This window comes from Prionailurus bengalensis, chromosome B2 (genome assembly GCF_016509475.1).
Source record: "Prionailurus bengalensis isolate Pbe53 chromosome B2, Fcat_Pben_1.1_paternal_pri, whole genome shotgun sequence".
Classification (NCBI taxonomy): domain Eukaryota; kingdom Metazoa; phylum Chordata; class Mammalia; order Carnivora; family Felidae; genus Prionailurus; species Prionailurus bengalensis.
The window spans coordinates 87,010,719-87,028,298 of record NC_057349.1 but is presented as its reverse complement, the minus strand read 5'-3'; the positions used below and the strand labels follow the sequence as shown (position 1 = coordinate 87,028,298).

General features: G+C 41.3%; 1 long non-coding RNA gene across 1 annotated transcript; it reads right to left on the bottom strand.

Moving 5' to 3' along the window:
- Window positions 1–15,619: 15,619 nt before the first annotated feature.
- On the bottom strand, window positions 15,620–17,556 carry LOC122489783. Its single transcript, XR_006299003.1, has 2 exons — window positions 17,261–17,556; window positions 15,620–15,802 (listed from the first exon to the last, which is right to left on the bottom strand). It is a non-coding gene; the product is annotated as an uncharacterized LOC122489783 (long non-coding RNA).
- Between the last annotated feature and the right edge of the window lie 24 nt (window positions 17,557–17,580).

Here is a 17,580-nt window from a genome sequence, read left to right as displayed (position 1 = left end):
CCAAGGGATACGGGAGTACTGATGCATAGGGGCACTTGTACCCCAATGTTCATAGCAGCACTCTCAACAATAGTCAAATTATGGAAAGAGCCTAAATGTCCATCAACTGATGAATGGATAAAGAAATTGTGGTGTATATACACAATGGAGTACTACGTGGCAATGAGAAAAAATGAAATATGGCCTTTTGTAGCAACGTGGATAGAACTGGAGAGTGTGATGCTAAGTGAAATAAGCCATACAGAGAAAGACAGATACCATATGGTTTCACTCTTATGTGGATCCTGAGAAACTTAACAGGAACCCATGGGGGAGGGGAAGGAAAAAAAAAAAAAAGAGGTTAGAGTGGGAGAGAGCCAAAGCATAAGAGACTGTTAAAAACTGAGAACAAACTGAGGGTTGATGGGGGGGTGGGAGGGAGGAGAGGGTGGGTGATGGGTATTGAGGAGGGCACCTTTTGGGATGAGCACTGGGTGTTGTATGGAAACCAATTTGACAATAAATTTCATATATAAAAAATAAAATAAAATAAAAATAAAAAAGAGGGAAGAAAAGAAGCTCCTTATGTGTTTACTGCTTAATTGCCTTCAGTAAAAAAAAAAAAAAAATATTATCATCTTTTGGCCAAAGTAGCACATTTCAGTGTGGCATGTTCTCCTCTCTTTCATAAGTGAACTTAGAATCCAGTGTACATAGTACTTTTTAAGATTACAGAGCATTAATAATTCACACTCTTGCTACTCACAATTCTATGGTATTATACATCACCTTTTTCCCATCATGAATAAGTACTCAGCAATTCACCTAATTCACCAAGAAATTATACAATTGGGGCAGAAATCCAGGTTTCTAACTCCCAAGCATAGCACCCTTCCCTTTAAAATATAGCTTCTTCTGGGGTTCCTGGGTGGCTCAGTCATTTAAGCATCTGACCCTTGATTTCAGCTCAGGTCATGATCTCGTGGTTCATGAGATAGAGCCCCAAGTTGGGCTCTGTACTGACAGCATGGAGCCTGCTTGGGATTCTGTCTCTCCCATTCTCTCTGCCCCTTCTCCCCTGCTTGGGCACACACACACACTCTCTCTATCAAAATAAATAAATAAACTTAAAAAAAAAAGTGTAGCTGTCTCTGAGTGGAGGAAGGAATCACAAGAAGATAGGCTAGGCCCCTCCTTATGCTGAGCTCCCAGGGTACCTGGCATGTATCACTATCATCCATTGTCATAAGTTATTGAATTTATGTGTATTGAATTTTAATGTCCTCCATTAGGCAGTGAGTTCTTTAGTTAGCATAACCATTGTTTTACTTGTTTTATTTGGTCTTACTTTTTTGTACCATTTACCATGCTCAGCAGAGGTATTAGAAAAGCACTCAGTAAATATTTGTTAGATGATGGATGGATAGACGAATGGATGGATATGAATTAAGAAGCCATGAAATGAAAAATAGCTTTAGGCATCATTGTGATTGGATTACACACTTCAGTAGAGGAATATCAAGAAATATCTTCAGTAAAGTAGACTGGGGCAAAATTAGGGAAGCTGTGAATGCCAACCAAGCTGTTTGTACTTTAGTCAGGAGACACTGGTGACATTCATTCTTTATCTCAGGAGGGTTGATCTTAGGAGGGTTTGGAGGAAAGGCTATTGTAATTATCCAGGATTTAGGTACTAGAAATATGGAATGAAGTGGGGGCTGAGGAAATGGGAAAGAGAGGAACACTGCTGAGTATATGACTAACTAAATACCCTTTTCCCTCACGAGGAGTACGATGCAGGGCACCAAGGCTGGGTACCTGCTCAATGGGCTGTGTAACTAAAATCAAAGGGCCAAAGGCAGAATAATCACAGTTAAGGTTGCAGAACCAAGGATTTGGAGCCAGCTAGCTAAGGAGCCAAAAGTAAGCAAATTCTTAGCAAATGCAGAGGGTCCCCAGTAGCGCTTAATAGTGATAGCTCTTTGTATTAGTTTCCTATTGCTGTATAGCAAATTACCACAAATATGGAGTTTGGAGCAACACAAGTTTATTATATTACGGTATATAGGTTGGAAATCCAACATGGACTTCATTGGGCTAATACCAAATTGTCAGCAGGGCTGGGTTCTTTCCTGGAAGCACTAGGAGAGATCATCTGATTTCTTGCTTCTCTGCCATCTTCTAGAAACTCTCCACATTCTTTTGCATGTGGGTCCTTTACCTTCAAATCTAGGAACTTTGGGCCAAATCCTTTTCATGCTGTTGTCTCTCTGGGTCTTTTTCTTCTACCTCTAAGGACACCTGTGATTACATTGAACCACCCAGGATAATCTAGGATACTTTCCCTATTTTAAAGTCAGCTGATTAGCACCCTTAATTCCCTCTGCACCCTTAACTCCCCTTTGCCATGTAAGGTCACATAGATTTCAGGGATTGGGACATGGGCATCTCTGAAGACCACTATTCTGCCTACCATGCCCTTCCCCCTGGGTGGAACAGTGCTGGGCCTGGCCCATGATGAAAGCTTTGATGCCCAGGAAAAACCTGGAGATAATCTGAGCCAGGCCATTTCTCAAAATCACTGCTTTCTCTCAGAATTCTTTTCTAGTCCTAAACAGTTAACTCTTATGAATTTGAGATGAACAATTACTTATGAAAATAAAGCTTACATACTTCCCCTCCCCACCCATCCATACTGCAATGTGCTGGAGCCAACGTGTACCACTTGCAAAAAGCTACTGTTACATTTCCAGGAATTTTATAACATCAGGTTGACATTAGCTAAGGTAGCATTATTTATACTGTGTAAATGAACAAACTCTACAAATTAGAACCTTTCTCCTGGGAGATCCAAGTGTTACATATTTGCCATACCACTGGTATGTATGAATTTAAAAATGAACATCAGCAACAGTCAGGATGGGGTCCACCATATATTTCAAAGATAGTGACTGGCTACAGCAATTAGTTTGAGTCTCCCAGACAAGTGCAAACAGATCTCAATTTTGTCTGATTATCCACTGCTGTCAAGAAGGATATGCAGGATTCATTTTACTGAATGGAGTGCTGGGGTGTTGCCAAGGGTAATCGGAGTTATGATGTACTTAAACAGGGCAGGCATGTTAAGAAGGCCATTTGGTAATACGCCTTTAATGCTACTTCCTAATCTTAGCAAGATTATAAACATCTACAAATCCATGCTTGATGAGGCTCAAGAACTTCAGAGCTGGTCCAGGAAGTGGAGAATTAGCAGAAGCAGACAGCAATAGCATAGCTTCTCCATCACACACTTCTTCCTGGTGGCAAAGGACCCAGAATAGGAATGTGCAGGAGGGGCTCCACATCCCTCTGCCCTGGCTTAAAGAGAAGGAGGACTGGCCTGACAGCTGAGGCTAAGTTAGAGGTTTTCCCAAGCTACACAGAATGTCAAAGACAGAGGAGTGTTCAGGGCTAAGCATCCAGTGGGAATCCAAAGTCAGCGAATCCCGGACAGTGCTCTACAGAATCACAAATCCTGGGGCGCCTGGGTGGCGCAGTCAGTTAAGCGTCCGACTTCAGCCAGGTCACGATCTCGCGGTCCGGGAGTTCGAGCCCCGCGTCGGGCTCTGGGCTGATGGCTCAGAGCCTGGAACCTGTTTCCGATTCTGTGTCTCCCTCTCTCTCTGCCCCTCCCCCGTTCATGCTCTGTCTCTCTCTGTCCCAAAAATAAATAAACATTGGAAAAAAAAATTAAAAAAAAAAGAATCACAAATCCAAGAAGGAGAAGCAGTTACCAAAAGCCAGCAATGGAGGTCAGGGATTTGAAAGATGAAGAGAGGATAGAGGGCAAAGATAGATAGATAGGAAGCAACAGCTCCAACGAGTAAGTGGCAGGACATTTGGCTGAATATTGGAGGATATAGTGCTTTTCTTGGTGGAGAATTATTCTACTTGTTTTCAGCAGTGAGGTATGGAGGAAGAAAAGGGAAAGATGCCAACAGGCTTGCCATATCACTGAGTTGTTTGCATGCGTTGGGGGGGAGGTGGGGGGAATAAGAGCCACAGGGAAACAATGTAGCAGGATTTCTAACATTTGATCAAATGCCTGAGAAACCTGAATGCAGGGGCAAAACTGAGTTTGAGCAAGGGGCCCACACTTACCGCTTCACTGAGACACCCTATGTCTCCTTTCCTGAGTGTAAGATCCTTAAGTGTAAGATCTCACCTTCAGCTGAAAGAAAGACCACTCTGAAGCACATTCACCTGGGCCAGGGATCATTAAAGTCAAGGAAGGCCCTGATAAAAACCACTCCCTCCCCTTATCCCAATGCAGGGTGACTGGTAAGCATGGGACTTAGGACCAGAAGCTGCAGTGTCTGCAAGGGGCTTTTGACTCCATCCCTAACACTGTGATGTGAATGGATGCACCATGGAAGGAAATCAGCCAGCTGCTTCTTGGCTGTGGAGCTAGATCTGACCAAGCAGGGTAGCTGGCTGGGCCTGCCTCCTCCAGGAAGAAGAGCAGGACCTTTGACAGATCTGTTTTCAGGATGGCAGTTAGAACTACAAGGGAAAGAAGGAGGTTCAGGCCCAGATCCTGAGGTCTAATAACCTCACCAAAAAGAATGTGGCCTAATGAATGTTTATCAGATTACATGAGTCAGCCTTCCTACTTTGAGTAGGAGCTAAAAACGGGGTAGAAAGCAAGGTTCATCTCTGCCATAGGTAAGAAGCAGAATCAAGCCCACTTTCCCCATAAAGAAGAAAGGAAATGGGACCTGATTTGAACAAGTAAATAATTTAGTTAGACATAAAGAAAAATTTTTTAACGATTAAGAATGTATGGGGGCGCCTGGGTGGCTCAGTCGGTTAAGTGGCCGGCTTCGGCTCAGGTCATGATCTCACGGTCCGTGAGTTCGAGCCCTGCGTCAGGCTCTGTGCTGACAGCTCGGAGCCTGGAGCCTGGTTCAGATTCTGTGTCTCCCTCTCTCTGACCCTCCCCCATTCATGCTCTGTCTCTCTCTGTCTCAAAAATAAATAAACGTTAAAAAAAAATAAAAAAAAAAAAAGAATGTATGATGGGTTGGGGTCCCTGGGTGGCTCAGTCAGTTAAGCATCTGACTTTGGCTCAGGTCATAATCTCATGGTTTGTGCGTTCGAGCCCCACATCAGGCTTTGTGCTAACAGTGCAGAGCCTGCTTGGGATTCTCTCTCCCTTTCTGTCTGCCCTTCCCTGCTCACACTTTGTCTCTCTCTCTCTCAAAATAAATAAATAAACTTAAAAAAAAAAAAAGAAAGAATGTATTATGGGTTGAATTGTGTCCTCCCCCACCCCCACAAAGTCATATGTTGAAGTCCTACCTCCCAATACTTCAGAATGTGACCTTATTTGGAAATAGGGTCATTGTGAATGTAATTAGTTAAGATAAGGTCATACTGGGGTGAGGTAGGCTTCTTATCCAACATGACTAGTGTTTTGTTTTGTTTTTTAATTAATTAAAAAAAATTTTTTTTGAGAGAGAGAGAGAGACAGAGAGAGAGAGAGAGGCAGAGAGAGAGAGAGAGAGAGAGAGTGAGCAGGGGAGGGTCAGAGAGAGAGAGGGAGACACAGAATCCAAAGCAGGCTCCAGGCTCTGAGCTGTCGGCACAGAGCCCAGCACGGGGCTCAAGCTCACAAACTACAAGATCATGACCTGAGCCGAAATTGGACACTTAACCGACTGAGCCTCCCAGGTGACCCCAACATGACTGGTGTTCTTATCAAAAGGGGAAATGAGGACATAGACATGTACACAGGGAGAACACCATGTGAAGATGAAGGCAGGAATGAGGTGCTTCTATGAGCCAAGGAACACCAAAGATGGTCAGCGAACAATCAGTAGCTACTTGAGAGACCTGGCTCAGATTTTCTCTCAGGCCTCAGAAGCAACCCTGGCTATACCTTGATCCCAGATGTCCAGCCTTCAGGACTGCAAAACAATAAATTTCTATGGTTTAAAACCCAGTTTGTGGTAGGGCATTCAGCAGCCCCAGCAAACTCATACAGAATTTTAAAGTACTATCTGTACACTTTTAAAAAGATATTTAAAACATAGTTGTTTCATTAAACTAGTCATATAATCAACCATATTTACAATATATATTCACATAGAATTAACCATACATCATACATACATGACTGTAATTTTAGTAAATAGCAATATTTTATTTTTTTTTTAATTTTTTTTTCAACATTTATTTATTTTTGGGACAGAGAGAGACAGAGCATGAACGGGGGAAGGGCAGAGAGAGAGGGAGACACAGAATCGGAAACAAGCTCCAGGCTCTGAGCCATCAGCCCAGAGCCTGACGCGGGGCTCGAACTCACGGACCGCGAGATCATGACCTGGCTGAAGTCGGACGCTTAACCGACTGCGCCACCCAGGCGCCCCAGTAAATAGCAATATTTTAAATAAAATTAGCCATTAGTTATCCCGGACAGCATTTGTTTGAGAGCCAAAGCTTGAGTCTCTTCTAGTGCTATATGTCTCTAATTTTATCAACTAACGGTGTGCCAAATCTAATTGCTTCATGGTAATCCAGATTAAAATCATATTTCTATTAATACTGAGGATTTACTTAAAAGGTTTAAGGGATTACATGTGGAAATGCAGCAGAGATTGAGAAATCAGTAACTTCCATTAAGGTACAAGTGACTTTTAAAATAAACCAAAAAATACATAAACTTGCATTTTATTGTCAGCAACAAACACTTACTAAGCATGTGCTATTTGCAAATTACCATATAAAGTGCTATAGATACATGGAGACAAGTGATGATACTGCCCCAGGAGTCCTGCACTAGAATTGGGAAAACCACTGCAAAAGTAAAACAGGGGCACCTGGGTGGCTCAGTCGGTTAAGCTAACTCTTGATTTTGGCTCAGGTTGTGATCTCTCCGTTCCTGAGATCCAGCCCCTCCCGCCTCCCTGGTGGTGCCCCACACAAACAACACACAACCAGCTTGGGATTCTCTCTCTCTCCCTCTCAAAATAAAGAAAATAAAACCTAAAAAAAAAATTCTCTATCTCCCTCTGCCCCTCTCCCACACTCTCTCATAAATAAATAAATATTTATTTATTGTGTAAGAAACAACCCAAGTTAGAGTGGTCACACAAAATGCTGTAGATATTGTTGCTTATCTAAAGTACTGTTTACATTTTCTCTCATACACAAGGGAGCCAGTCTTAACCCCACTGTATAAACACATCCTTGCATATTCTCCTTGAGTAACCTTTCTGACTTAGCCATGGAAAGAGGAAAACTTTGTTTACGTTTTGCTATATCTTCTGTTAGAATGTTTCTCTTTCTCTGCCCCTAAGACCAGGATTATGAAAAACAGGGAGGTCCTAGGTGTGGGACTTCTCAGATGACACTCCTTGATTCCAAAGAAGGGAGACTCTCTACAAGGGGCCTGATGTAGATAGTAAAGAGGTCTGCTGTGGACGCAGAAACCTGGTGTAGCTCTTCACTCCCAAAGTGAAGGCGTTGTCATTGGGTCATGGAAGGTGCCTTGTTACAATAGAGCTTCACTAAATGGCAGCCTGGTTCACTCCCAAACTGGCTGTGTGTGCGTCTCTGAACTCCTGGCACATACCTCCGGTCCACTTCCTGACCTCTCTTTTCCCACCTGTCACATGTGTGGAAAAGTATAGTCCTTTAAATCTTTCTGTTCAAAACTACCATCCATCTTCTTAATAATTATACAATTCCAGCAGGACAATACTGCTGACATTCTAACTTTTAATGTATCCAAATCACAATCCCAACCTTGCATACAAAAGGCACAGCACTTTTACATCTTTTCTGAATGTGCTGATTCCCTGGCAATACCTGTTTTCCTTTTTCTCATTAGCTCCCAAATGCTGGACTGAAAGTAACTCCATCCAGTAGGAAAGAGCACTGGATGAGGAATCAGTACACTTGGATTCTAGTTCTAAACTTGTCCCTCACCATCTGTAGAATCTCAGGGAAGTCATCCCATTTCTCCTGAGTCTGTTTCTTCCCAAGTTGTTCATTATGGAGCTAAGAAACAGGACTGCCTTAGCTAAAGAGTAGTCCTGACCAAGGTAATCAAGGTAGCAGATTTGCTCTTTTTAAAACTGTGGGATAATGGGGTACCTGGGGGGCTCAGTAGTAGTCAGTAGCCTCTGACTTTGGCTCAGGTCATGATCTCACAGTTTGTGGGTTCGAGCCCTGTGTCGGGCTCTGTGCTGACAGCTTGGAGCCTAGAGCCTGCTTTGGATTCTGTCTCCCTCGCTCTCTGCCCCTCCCTCACTGGTGTGCACCTGCTCTCTCTCTCTCTCTCTCTCTCTCTCAAAATAAATAAGCATTAAAAAAAATTTTTTAACTGTGTGATAAGCTGGGATGCAAAGCATAGTCCAAAACCAATCACACAAGGTGCTAAGTGTAAAAACTGGGTCATCAAAACCAGAAAGAAGACCCCAAAATAAGCCACATGTGAAATTCCACAGCAGAACAGTTAATTTTAGCAGCTTTTTTTAAAACTATGCAGGAAAAACAGGAGTGCTTTTCTCTATGCAGTGTCTCTGATTACTGCCCTTGACTCCATGTGGTTCTGGTAGGGATGCCTACTACTTCATCCCAACCAAAAAATGGGTACATTACTCACATCAGGTCAGTTAGTGTCCTTCTTGCTAGGAATTTAAATCTGGGGCAGAAAAAATTCCAGCAGCAGAAGGCAGCTGAACTTGAGTCACCAAATGGTGACAAGCTCACCTCTCCTGTTGTGAGAACCTCTGGAGCTGCCCTTGTTAAGCATTTCCTTTATAAGGTCTCAGTGCCTTCAAATAAACCTTTTCTTTCTTTCTTTCTTTCTTTCTTTCTTTCTTTCTTTCTTTCTTTCTTTCTTTCTTTCTCTCCTTTTTTTTTTTTTCTAAAGTAGACATTTAGTTTCTCTTGTTTCCAACAAATGAACAAAGAACTAGTTCTTTGTATTCCTGAAGAACTAGAATTCAGATAGACACAAGTACAAAACTTTGGTCTTCATGGACAGCCAAACTCATCTAGAGAGAGCTGGCTAGGAGCAGGTGGGACACATGTTGGAGCCAGCACCAGGAAGTGGTGAGTGGGAGGGGGCAGGAGTGGGTGGACAGTGGACTGTTTCTTACTGAGAAATGAGCTGATTATGCCAGATTATTTCTAAGCTCCAACATCCTATGATTCAAAGTGATGAATTCCATGGCCCAAATGATTAGTGCTATGTTTAAGTGGGATGGAGAGAGAAAAGGCTTTGTCTTTTTCTCTTTTAGTCTTTCTATTTTTGGTAAGGGCTTAGTGGACGGAAGCATTCAAAAGTGTAAGGTGACGCATGAATCCAAGCATGCACTGTAATTCACAACTGTAAATGCAGAGAGGCGTGCTGGTGACAGAACCCTGGTAATAACACTCGTGTGACATTTTTTACATATCTCACAAATTAATCCTGCCAAATCATTATGGGAAACGAGTGCTATCACTAAATGTATACATTTGTCCTTGAACACTTCTGTGTGTGTGGCAAAGTTTTGGTGTTTTCCTTTTCCAGGAATATTTCTTGATGTTAACATCAGCTTGTACTTCTGTACCTTGGGCTACCATGATGTAGGAAGTCGTCCGTTCATCTTGAAATTTCCTCCAATTTTTCTTGTACACTACCAAGGAGTGTATTTGCTTGACATCAGAGACACAGCTACATGATTGGTAGCTTTGCTGGTCTGTGGTCTGTTTTGGGGGTTTTACGGCTTAGCTAGTTACAGAAGGGGCAACACCAGTGCACATGAGTACCATGTTAGGCATGCTTCTGTCTCAGAGTCTTTTCACTTTCTGTTCTGCTGGCCTGGAACATTGTTGGAGGTTATCAAGGTGACATGACTCCCAGTTGACCTGTGAGCTGGACCTGGGCAATCGGAAGCTCCCCATTCTCTCTCCCTGTCCTTGTTGCAACCAAGGCTTAGAGCTGCCTAGAAAACATTAGAATAGTGGGGTGGCTATCTTTTTTTTGTTAAAATGGGAGTCAAAACTCATGGGGTCTAGTGCAGATCTCCCTCAAGTTGGCCATGTTATCTCAGGACAGTGAAGATTTAGTTTCCTGTGGCTGCTGTACCAAATTATAACAAATTTGATGACCTTAAAACCATGCACATCTCTTCTCTTACAGTTTCAGAGGTCAGAAGTCTGAAATCAGTTTAACTGGCCCAAAGCAAGATGTATTCAGGACCGTGTTGTCACTGGAGTCTAGGAATCTGTGTCCCTGACTTCTCCAGCATTCCTAGACTCATGGCCTCTTCCTCCACCTTCAAGCAGGCAAGGCAGCAGCTTGCTTCATTCTATATCAGATCTTCCTCTGACTCCTTCTTATAAGGAAACTTGTGACTGCATTTAGGGCCCATCGAGATAATCTCCTCATAGCAAAAGCTTTAAATTGATTACATGTGTAAAGTCTCTTACATTTAAGATACTTTCTCAGGTTCCAAAAATTAGAACCTTGATGTCTTTGCAGCCATTATTTAGCTTACCACACCCCTAGATCTTAGTTGTCCTATGCATTAAGTTTAGGAATTTTTGCTGCATGATCTACTATTCATGAGTATTATATGAGCCTCCTGTCTGCTCTACTGGATTTCAAGTTGGAAGATGCAAAATTAATCACTCACATGCAAAGTAGCACTATTAGTTGTACATCTTGCGCACTAACCAGAACCCTAATTTGGGGGTGGAGGTGGGGGGCTGGCAAGGGAGCAGGGATGGGACATTGTTATTCACACGAATCATATTTCACTTGTCATCTGGCTCAACCAACCAGTTAAAAACAAAAATGGCCTTGTAGCAGGAATTGATACAGAAATGAGCTGGGTGAGTTCAGTTTCGGCATCTTGAGATTACAGAGTCAGTCTTCTGATGAACAGCAAATGCTCCAGCCTTTTAGAGGGAGGAAAGCCAGTGAGAGGGAAGCCTGTAAGCAGTGAAGTGTGCAGAGAGGGCGAGACACAATTTCAAGAGCTTTTTGAGCATGAAGTGTTTAACAGCCATATTATGGCTTTATTGCTCAAGTTCACTGAAAACAAACAGTAACAAATTTACCAAATGTAAACCCATCCAAAAGTCTGTACTTTTTTTGTCCTTGAAAGCACTTTAAAAAATACAAGTATTATTTTATACTTATGTCTTAAAAGAGCAGTCCTTGGTTTTGGTTAGATGCTCTTCGAATGACAATAGGATTTGCTTCAGCAAAACTGGGGGAGGTAGGAAAATGGAAAGGAACATAGAAGAAACTAGATTGGCAAAGAACTGATAAATACTGGTACTGGGTGATAGGTACATGGTCATTCAGTATACTAAACTCAGCATATTTAAATAATGTTTGAAATTTTCATCATCAAGTTATTTTTAAAGTGGTTACCACTAGTTTTTAACAGAGCGATGCTGCTAGATAAATAACAATATCCTCTCTTGTTTGCAATTTATTACAGAAAACATTCAAACTCTGTATCAAAATGTAGCTAGCTAGGTACACGAATTACTTTTTCAATGAAAGCAAAAACCTCACATATTAGTTTACTAGACACACTGCTGAGATCTATAGACAGAACGGGTATTTTTAGCTGTCTCTGGAAGTAGAAGCGCTACTGTTCCTGTGGCCATGGGTTGGGGACCTGTAAGTCGACATGATCACGAGTACATTCTGAGCTTCTATTTAATCAAAAGCTCTGAAAAAGATTACCTACTCCAAGAGTGGCATGAAAGTATTAAAACAGAGAACTAAATTTCATGCTCCAGCCTCTCAATCACAAATCCTGCTGTCTAAGCTGCTGTCTTATTCATCCAGCTTAAGTGGAAGGTATATCTAACAGTGTTCCTCCTAAGATCTCTTATTAAACAGTATCTCTAAGAAAAAATGGACAAAACAACCTCACCTTTTACATGGTCAATTATAGCAGCATCTTACCTGGTCTCTCTCTTCCAAACCACCCTTTATGTAGATGTTAATCATTTTTCTAAAACAGGCCTAGGACTCTTACTTCCATTCAAGAGACCTTCACACACAGGAAAAATAAAGACCAATTTTAAATTCCATCATTTAGAGACTTCTAACTGGCTGGCCTGTGATGACTTCAACAACAGCTTCTCTCTATTCTCCCTACCTCTTTCTTCCTAACCACCCTCTCCTTTTGTGTGTATTTTGTTTTGTTTCATAAATCCCTGATGGCATATGTTTTGATTCTTTGAACTGGTATGAATCTTGCCAGTTCCCTCATTTATGAGTTGAACAAAATCATTGACATGTGTTTTATACTTACAGGAGTTGTGATTTTCTCCTTTTACTGGCAAAATCTTTGTGTAACTGCACGTATGTTTACCCCTATCCTCCTGTGTTTTTATTCCTAGTACATTGCTTCTGTTAATTGTCCCATGTGATGATAACAATATATTACAGAACTGTCATTCCTGGTCACAAGGATTTGGCTTTGACTTTATCCTTAGTGCTCCATACAGCGCTTTGGCATATTGTCCTGCACTTGCTATATTGAGTGAGATGCGAGGAGAGGATGCAATCTCTGAAGTCTCCTGAGTGTGTAGGTTCAAGGGTAGATCCACGACCACCCACTTTACCTGCAACCCTACTCTCAGACTACCTGCTATGTTTTATTCATTTTCTATGAAAACGAATAACTGCGTAGGTAGTCACCACAAACTTAGAGGCTTAAGACCATATCTATTTATTATCTCATAGCTCTGCAGATCAGAAGACCGGGCAGGCTTGTCTGGGTTCTATGGTTGGGATCACTAGGTGTCATGGAATTCTGCCTACCACACCAGCCTCCCTGCCTTGGCTAACAGTGGCACATCCAACAGAAATGAGACTCAACAAAGGGTTGCGTGCACTCAAGTTTCGGGGGAAGTATGCAATTCCTAGAAACAGAAGGAGAAGCTAGCCAAAAAGGAGACTATCAGGATAAAGAGGGCACAAACTGACAATAAGAAAGTGCTCCCAAAAGTTTATGAGCAAGGGTACTTCATATACCTCCTAGGGTATCCACCATTGTATAAGCAACAGGCAGCTAAATGTCCCTTTGAAATACCTCTAATGTGGATAAAATACTACAGAGTACTGCACTAATGGATTAATGAAATAAAGTATCTAAAAATATGAATTACTATAAAGTCCTAGCCAAACCTAAAATTATTATTAAAATGTTTTCTATTATATAAATATTTTCAATATATAAAAGAATAGCTAACAGTTCTTGTATGTTTATTCTATGTCAAGTCCTATGCCTTCACATCAATTATGTCTCTCAGCAATCCTATCAGGTGAGTAGTATTGTTATTCCCATTTTACAGAGGAAATTGATTAAAGAAAAATCAGGGACTTAGACAGAAATCATGCATTCAGAAAGACAGAACCAAGATTCAAATGTAGGTCTGTCTACTGCCAATCACTCATACTCATCATGTTAATCTATGGATGTTAACAAAACAGTCAGAGAGACAGTCACTATCAGAAAGAAAAGGCTAGACCTGAAGATGGACAGACAGATGGAGAGAACAAACATGGACCCTAGCTCTGAAGTTACTGCGTTGGATTCACTAGCTAAGGTAAACTGCTCTGGCTACAGTTTGCTTTTCATAGCTTTTAAGGAGAACTTCTGGAATTCTCTGTTTCATAATCTTTGAAATGAAAATTATTTCTTGAGTATTTGCTTGTTATTTATGACATTGCACTTTTTTTTTATTCCTTGCCAAACAGTCAGGGATACCTTCTGTAGCTGGGGCCAAGCGGGAGAATTATTGTACTGATTAAATTGCTAAGGAGAGGACAAAATTACCTCATTAGAATCAAACCAAAACTGGGGTGCCTGGGTGGCTCAGTCGGTTCAGCGTCTGACTTCGGCTCAGGTCATGATCTCATGGCTCATGAGTTCCAGCCTCGTGTGGGGCTCTGTGCTGACAGCTCAGAGTATAGAGCCTACTTTGGATTCTGTGTCTCCCTCTCTCTCTGCCCTTCCCCTGCTCGCACTGTCTCTCTCTCTTTCTCTCTCTCTCAAAACTAATAAATAAACATTAAAACAAAATTTTTTTAAAAAAGAATTAAACCAAAACCTAGCCATGATGGAACATTTCTTACTTCCATCAAAGTAAGATCCCGGGGATGTGGAAGGGTAGATACACTATAAAAGTAATCTGGGGTGCCTGGGTTTCTCAGTCGGTTAAGCCTCCTACTTTGGCTCAGGACAAGATCTCATGGTTAGTGGGTTCGAGTCCTGTGTTGGGCTCTGTGCTGACAGCTGAGAGCTTGGAGCCTGCTTTGGATTCTGTGTCTCCCTTTCTCTCTGCCCCTCCCCCGCTCATGCTCTGTCTCTCTGCCTCTCAAAAATGAGTAAACATTTAAAATATTTTTAAAAACAAATAAAAGCAACCTGGTGCAGGGAAAACTGGAGAGTAACAAGAAAACAGCAAGTGATGAATGGGGGTGGACAGCAAGGGAAATGGACTGGTAAATAAATGACATTGGAAATGTGGCTGTTTGGATCATTACATCACAGGGTTATTTTATTATTTTTTTTAAGTTTTCTTTTAAATTTACTTATTTGGGTGGGGGGAGGGACAGAGAGCAGGAGAGAGAGAGAATTCCAAACAGGCTCCGAGCTGTCAGTGCAGAGCCTGATGCAGGGCTTGATCCCAGGAACTGAGATCATGACCCGAGTTGAAATCAAGAGTCAGATGCTCAACTGACGAAGCCACCCAGGCACCCCAATACAGGGTGATTTTAAATGTCACTCTGTACATAATTAGATCTGTCTTGTCACTATTATACTTATTGATTTATTTACCTATTTCTGTATCAGTATCACACTGTAAGGTTTTATATTGTATTTTGGTATCTTACAGGGTAAGTTCTTCCTCATTGCTGTTTTTCAAAAATTTACTGGTTCCAAAGCAATTTTGAGAACAAAGCTGCAGACATCATGCTGAGATCCTGGATCTCAAACTATATTACAAATCTATAGTAATAAAACTGTATGATATTGGCATAAAAACAGACATATTGATCAATGGAACAGAATGGAGAGCTCAGAATAAACCTGTTAGATATAATACATATATATAATATATATTATATTTTTAAACTGTGTGAAACCCACTAATTACTATCCTCCCAAATTTAAAATGAGGAGAGTAGGTTTGACCAGAGTGAGTAAATTTCACAAGAATCCACTTCTGGCAGAGGAAACCTGTCTAGGGTCTGGACTCCAGCACAGGGGCCCTACTTGCCTTTGGGTTTATTTGATATTTATTTGACATTTGTTTAGTACCTACTATGTGTCAGGCACTGTTCAAGGTGATGAATATAGCAATAAACAAAATAGACACAAATTTCTGTCCTCATAGAATTTATATACTATTGTGTTGGCAAGACCCTGGGTTTATTTCATTAGTATGTTAAGATATTTAGTAATAAATACCCATCATAACATTCTGTTCAGAGATATGATTAATTCTGAGCAGTATCCTGGTTATCCTTTCCTTGGGGACCTGACTGCATCCCTTTACAGAAGCTGGAAGAGTTCTGAGCCCAGACTTCCCGTTACTATGCTTCTTTTGACAAGAGCTAGAATTATGCATTTATGACTTAGGCTTTATTTCCATGATGATTCCCAAACGATGACAGCCAATTGTGCATTTCTGATGGGAGTACCTCTGCTCCAGTTCTGCTCCAAGGGCTCGAGCAGCACCAGACCAGGACCAGGCAAGTAGCTGGAGGTTGGAGGTTTCTGAAACACTGGATCCAAACTCTACCTACCTGTGGGAATTCAAAGAATCCTTTCATTTAGTTATCTCCACAACCCCCTACACTTCCTGTAACTTCTGTCTCACGTTACTTTTATGCTCCTAGAAGTATATCTAATGTGCTACTAGAAGTATGGTAAAATTTCTACGAAAATGAGTTTTTTACTTTTAAAATATTTTAACAAGCAGTGAGTATAACATGCTACCATAACTGATGAAGCTCATGGACATAATGAGGCAGATGAAAGTTTCTTGGCACACAAAGAAATATGAGTATCTAGGCTATAAAGCATGGAGTTCTAGGCATGCCCAGGTCTCAGAGATGGAAACCTTGGAGCAGACTGCCACCTGCAGGATAACTTCCCAACTAACTCTAGAAGAAAAAGCTGGCTTTATATCAATGTCAAAGACCAATCCCAGTAAAAACAGATTTCGTGATAATCAGTGGTGGAAGCTATGTTCCTTGCAGTACTTTTCTTATAATTAAGTATTAAATTTAATAATTTAATACATAAACCATTAGTTTTATTTAAATAAAACTTCCCCTTTCTTTGATTCTTTTTTTTTTTTTAATTACTTCGATTCAATTCTCTTTACATCAATTCTTTCCCTTGCTTTTAACTGGTCAAAAACAACCACCTTCATTTTGCTGAGAGATGAAGACACTAAAAACATTACAACCACAGTCTATAAAAATATGGTAACTTTGGAAACCCTGCTACTTCCTAGTGGATCCCTTTTATCTTTTATGGATTAATGACTATATATATGTATATATATATATACATACATATACATGTATGTATACATGTATGACTATACATACATAATGACTATATATATATATGTATATATATATACATACATATACATGTATATGTATATATATATATATATGACAATATTTCTAAAGAATCTCAAGTAGAAGGAGCAACATAATAATCTGTTTACAAATGGGGAGTGGAGGGGGGGAGGCAGGAAGAGAGAGTATGTAACAATACTGGTGTTTTTTTTCCTAACGTCTTACTGGCTATTCCTTTCACTAAGTTACAGGGAAGTTTCTCTGGCTTTAAAAAGAAATAAGTTAGGGAATGACGTGGTGACACAGAACTTAATAGTATACATAAATAACACACATTAGTATCAAAAATAAACAAAAGAGAAAGGACAGCAGGACTGAAACTGATACAAGCAAATCAAACTGCTTTTTTTTTTTTTTTAAGATTTTTAAACAATGTTTTAAAGTAATCTCTACACCCCAGGTGGGCCTCGAGTTCAAGAGCTGCAGGCTTCATCTACCCAGTCAAGCCAGGTGCCCTGAAAGAATACACTTTCATTATTTTCCTCTCAGAAAACAGGAAAGGGTGATTTTAGGACCTTCCTTTATCCTGGTGCAGTCAGTTCCATTTTTATCGGCTTCCTTCAGCGGCCCTGACCTGTGAAAGGACGTCAAGGTCTTCGATTTCCTTACCACTTTGATACTCTACTCAGCCTGCAACTTTGAAATCACGTGGAAAGCTTGAACCAACGCCGGTCATTAGAATTAAATCAGAAAGTCTCGGGGGAGGTCAGGCCTGGTACGGTTTTAAAGCTTCTCTCCCGACTTCCCAACTTGCAGGGTTGAGAACAGACGTGGGTCTCAGCTTAGGCCGGGGCCCTTCCCGAGGCCCCTCCTCCCGGAAGCAGCCAAAGGCGGTCGCAAGCCTCCCATCCCGAAGGGAGGCGCTCGCTAGGACACACTCAGGGCGGAGACGCGGCGTGCGCCCTCCCGACCGCTAGGGGGCGAACGGC